Here is a 6,000-nt window from a genome sequence, read left to right on the forward strand (position 1 = left end):
AAAACCTCGAATACCCAAAGCAATCTTGAGAAACAAGAATGGAACTGGAGGAATCAACTTGCCTGACTTCAGGCTCTACTACAAAGTCACAGTCATCAAGACAGTATGGTACTGGCACAAAGACAGACATATAGATCAATGGAACAAAATAGAAAGCCAAGAGATAAATCCACACATATGGGCACCTTATCTTTGACAAAGGAGGCAAGAATATACAATGGACTAAAGACAATCTCTTTAACAAGTGGTGCTGGGAAAACTGGTCAACCACTTGTAAAAGAATGAAACTAGATCACTTTCTAATACCGCACACAAAAATAAACTCAAAATGGATTAAAGATCTAAATGTAAGACCAGAAACTATAAAACTCCTAGAGGAGAACATAGGCAAAACACACTCAGACATAAATCACAGCAGGATCCTCTATGACCCACCTCCCAGAATTCTGGAAATAAAAGCAAAAATAAACAAATGGGATCTAATTAAAATTAAAAGCTTCTGCACAACAAAGGAAAAAATAAGCAAGGTGAAAAGACAGCCTTCTGAATGGGAGAAAATAATAGAAAATGAAGCAACTGACAAACAACTAATCTCAAAAATATACAAGCAACTTATGCAGCTCAATTCCAGAAAAATAAACGACCCAATCAAAAAATGGGCCAAAGAACTAAATAGATATTTCTCCAAAGAAGACATACAGATGGCTAACAAACACATGAAAAGATGCTCAACATCACTCATTATTAGAGAAATCCAAATCAAACCCACAATGAGGTACCACTTCACACCAGTCAGAATGGCTGCGATCCAAAAATCTGCAAGCAATAAATGCTGGAGAGGGTGTGGAGAAAAGGGAACACTCCTACACTGTTGGTGGGAATGCAAACTAGTAGAGCCACTTTGGAGAACAGTGTGGAGATTCCTTAAAAAATTGCAAATAGAACTGCCATATGACCCAGCAATCCCACTGCTGGGCATACACACCAAGGAGACCAGAATTGAAAGAGACACATGTACCCCAATGTTCACCGCAGCCCTGTTTATAATAGCCAGGACCTGGAAACAACCTAGATGTCCATCAGCAGATGAATGGATAAGAAAGCTGTGGTACATATACACAATGGAGTATTACTCAGCCGTTAAAAAGAATTCATTTGAATCAGTTCTGATGAGATGGATGAAACTGGATCCGATTATACAGAGTGAAGTAAGCCAGAAAGGAAAACACCAATACAGTATACTAACACATATATATGGAATTTAGAAAGATGGCAATGACGACCCTGTATGCAAGACAGCAAAAGACACAGATATGTATAACGGACTTTTGGACTCAGAGGGAGAGGGAGAGGGTGGGATGATTTGGGAGAATGGCATTCTAACATGTATGCTAGCATGTAAGAATCAAATTGCCCTTCTATGTCTGACGCAGGATACAGCATGCCTGGGGCTGGTGCATGGGGATGATCCAGTGAGATGTTATCGGGAGGGAGGTGGGAGGGGGTGTCATGTTTGGGAATGCATGTAAGAATTAAAGATTTTAAAATCAAAAATAAATTAATAATTAAAATAAAAGTTAAAAAAAAAATCAAAATGGCTTTCTGGGGAGGCCTTACAAATAGCTGTGAAAAGAATAGAGGTGAAAAGGAAAGGAAAAAGGAAAGATATAAACATCTGAATGCACAAATCCAGACAATATCAAGAAGAGAAAAGAAAGCCATCCTCTGTGATGAATGCGAAGAAATAGAGGAAAACAACAGAATGGAAAATACTAGAGATCTCTTCAAGAAAATCAGAGATGCCAAGGAAATATTTCATGCCAAGATGGGCTTGATAAAGGATAGAAATGGTATGGACCTAACAGAAGCAGAAGATATTAAGAGGAGGTGGCAAGAATACACAGAAGAACTGTACAAAAATTCATCAGGACCTGGATAATCATGATGGTGTGATCACTCATCTAGAGCCAGACATCCTGGAATGTGAAGTCAAGTGGGCTTTGGAAAGCATCACTACGAACAAAGCCAGTAGAGGTGATGGAATTCCAGGTGAGCTGTTTCAAAACCAGAAAGATGATGCTGTGAAAGTGTTGCACTCAATATGCCAGCAGATTTGGAAAACTCAGCAGTCGCCACAGGACTGGAAAAAGTCTGTTTTCCTTCCAATTCCAAAGAATGCCAATGCCAAAGAATGCTCAAACTACCTCACAAATGCACTCATCTCACATGCTAGTAAAGTAATGCTCAAAATTCTCCAAGCCAGGCTTCAGCAATACGTGAACCGTGACCTTCCTGATGTTCATGCTAGTTTAAGAAAAGGCAGAGGAACCAGAGATCAAATTGTCAACATCTGCTGGATCATGGAAAAAGCAAGAGAGTTCCAGAAAAAAACATACATTTATGCTTTATTGACTATGCCAAAGCCTTTGACTGTGTGGATCACAATAAACTGTGGAAAATTCTGAAAGAGATGGGAATAACAGAGCACCTGACCTGCCTCCTGAGAAATCTGTATGCAGGTCAGGAAGCAACAGTTAGAACTGGACATGGAACAACAGACTGGTTGCAAATAGGAAAAGAAGTATGTCAAGGCTGTATATTGTCACCCTACTTGTTTAACTTCTATGCAGAGTACATCAAGAGAAAAGCTGGACTGGGGGAAATACAAACTGGAATCAAGATTGACGGGAGAAATATCAATAACCTCATTTATGTAGATGACACCACCCTTATGCAGAAAGTGAAGAGGACCTAAAAAACCTCTTGATGAAAGTGAAAGTGGGAAGTGAAAAAGTTGGCCTAAAGCTCAACATTCAGAAAACGAAGATCATGGCATCCGGTCCCATCACTTCATGGGAAATAGATGGGGAAACAGTGGAAACAGTGTCAGACCTTATTTTTCTGGGCTCCAAAATCACTGCAATGGTGACTGAGGCCATGAAATTAAAAGACGCTTACTCCTTGGAAGAAAAGTTATGACCAACCTAGATAGTATATTCAAAAGCAGAGACATTACTTTGCTGACTAAGGTCCGTCTAGTCATGGCTTTGGTTTTTCCTATGGTCATGTATGAATTGAGAGTTGGACTGTGAAGAAGGCCGAGTGCCAAAGAATTGATGATTTTGAAATGTGGTGTTGGAGAAGACTCTTGAGAGTCCCTTGGACTGCAAGGAGATCCAAAGTGTCCATTCTGAAGATCAGCCCTGGGATTTCCTTGGAAGGAATGATGCTGAAGCTGAAACTCCAGTACTTTGGCCAACTCATGCGAAGAGTTCACTCATTAGAAAAGATCCTGATGCTGGGAGGGATTGGGGGCAGGAGGAGAAGGGGACGACAGAGGTTGAGATGGCTGGATGGCATCACTGACTCAACGGACATGAGTCTGCGTGATCATGAGTTAGTGACGGACAGGAAGGCCTGGCATGTTGCGATTCATGGGGTCGCAAAGAGTCAGGCACAATTGAGCAACTGAACTGAACTGAACTGAACTGTCTATCCCATCAGGAAGTTTCCATAAGCCTCTTTTCCTTCTCTATTAGATAGAAGACCAAATGAAAACCACAATCACAGAAAATAAACCAAACTGATCAAATGATCACAGCCTTGTCTATCTCAACGGAACTATGAGACATGTCATGTAGGGTCATATAGGATGGTTTGGATATGGTGGAGAATTCTAACAAAATGTGGTGCATCCGAGAAGGGAAATGGAAAACCTCTTTATTATTCTTGCTAACTTCGTGAACAATATGAAAAACCAAAAAAACATAGGACACTGAAAGGTGAACTCTCCAAGTTGGTTGACAGCCTATATGCTTCTAGAAATCACTATAAAGGAAAAGATGGAGCCAAAGGGAAAACAACACCTAATTGTGGATATAACTATGGATACAAGTAAAGTTTGATGCTGTAAAGAACGATATTTCATATGAACCTAGAATGTTTGGTTCATGAATGAAAGTAAATTGGAAGTAGTCAAAAGAAGATGACAAGTTTGAACATCAGACTTTCAGGAATCAGTGAGTTAAGATTCACTGGAATGGACGAATTTAATTCAGAAGACCATTCAATGCACAGTGAAACAGACAGGCATTGAGATAAAGCCTCATGTTCCTCTTATTTCAGAATAGAAAATGTAACTATGAAAGTGAACATGTAAATTTAATATTGAAATAAGAGAAATGTAGGAATATGTTGACAACAGCAACATAAATTTTAGTCTACATTATCCTGTATGATCAGATTCCTGCTTGATAGATCAGTTGTAAGTAGTAATTATATGAAAGTAATTATATGTATTTATATAAAAGATGGCTGATGAGTTGACCTTGAAAAAGAGATAGTAGATGCATTAGTGACTGTTTACACTGGGAACCATGCCTCCCACTTGAGGTGTAGGGAAATATCCTCATGGGCTGACATATCACTGTATCTAACTGTAAGGTACAAGGCTGATCATCAGTCAAAATCAGGTATCTGCAAAGGAGATGAGACATGGTACTGAGAAGTAGAAATAGTCATAGTAACAAAATCTTCCCTGTGGTCGTTTGCTTGATTGCAGCTGCTCTGTGAATGCTGATGTAAAAGATCAACAGATTTTAAATATCAGCTTGATCTATCACAATTTGCTCTTTCAGTCTAACTGACATTGATGATGAAGAAAAAAATCACTTTGATTTGGGACACTTGTATTAGCAACTAGGTGGCTAGAAGAAAGCTTTCATATGAAAGACACACTTAACATTTTGGAGGCTGAAAATACACACTCTCCTCTAGTTTCAGGAAGAATCTAGGAGAGATGATCATTCACATTACTCCTTCCTGTAGCATGTGTCATCTTGTAATCACAAACTAGTGAAGGTACTGGAGAGACAATTTTAGTGCCAACTCTTCTATTCATTCTTATTAAAAGTAGGGGATAGCACCACTTAACATTTGAATTATGATAGAACTTTAACTAAAACCAAAGAAAAAAATTATTAGTGACTTTTCAAACCAAGGTAAAATAGAGAAACAAAGCCAGACTCAACATAGTGATCCTTTTAAAACATACAAAGATAATAACTTCAAATAATACAACCCATTAATAGATTTAATACTTACCTATTCAAATTTATTTCACTTCTCATGTAACAATATATTGTATATGTACACTAAATACCCCTTTAAGTGGCTTCAGTATTTCTCTCTGGTTCCAAGTTGGTAGGGAAACTTAAAACTTAAATTTATTACACTTAAAATGTCTTAGTATACAGCTGTTCTCAACTTGAAAAGAATAGACAAATATTTCAGCAGCATATTATCTCAATTTTAAAGTCAGTTTTAGTTACCTATGTTAACACAGTTAAATGGTCACTATATTAAAAAAATATGTATTTCCTATAATAATGGAAATTTATGGAATGCCTTATTCAAAACAGAGACAGTGTTTTCTCCTGCCAGACAGTCAGCTAGTGAAGCAGTCCTTGAAAAAGGTGTCGCATTTTAAAGGTGATTGGAGTGTTGGAACCCTGGTGGTGCCAGTGTTGCTGAGGAGCCAGCAATCACACGCAGAAAAGTTAAGGCCAATGGGATCATCTTCTAGCTTGTGGTTGCAGAAGCATGGCTGATAGTTCCGGTTAGTCTTTTTCTATTGCCTGATTTTAGGTCTTAGCATGTGGCAAGAGGGGAAAATTCAATACTGTCCCCTCCTAACTGTGACTGAGCCCTAAGTTCCAGCTTCTTTGTCACTTTGGGATTTTTCAAAGGCTTTCGTTTCTACAAACTTTGTCATCACAGATGCATCATTTGATCTCCACAGAGTAAAAAGCAGCTCCCTCTCAGGTTGGCTTTCTAAACCCATGTTTCATCTTCCAGGCCCTATGCAAACTAATTCACCTGCATTGCAGTTTGGGGGATGCAGGACCACACCACAGATTTGCTGTTTGATTTTCACTCTAGACAAACTAAATGTTCTTAGCTTCTTCACCTTGCTTCCTTTCAGTCAAAAGTAATCTAAGT

This window comes from Budorcas taxicolor, chromosome Y (genome assembly GCF_023091745.1).
Source record: "Budorcas taxicolor isolate Tak-1 chromosome Y, Takin1.1, whole genome shotgun sequence".
Classification (NCBI taxonomy): Eukaryota; Metazoa; Chordata; class Mammalia; order Artiodactyla; family Bovidae; genus Budorcas; species Budorcas taxicolor.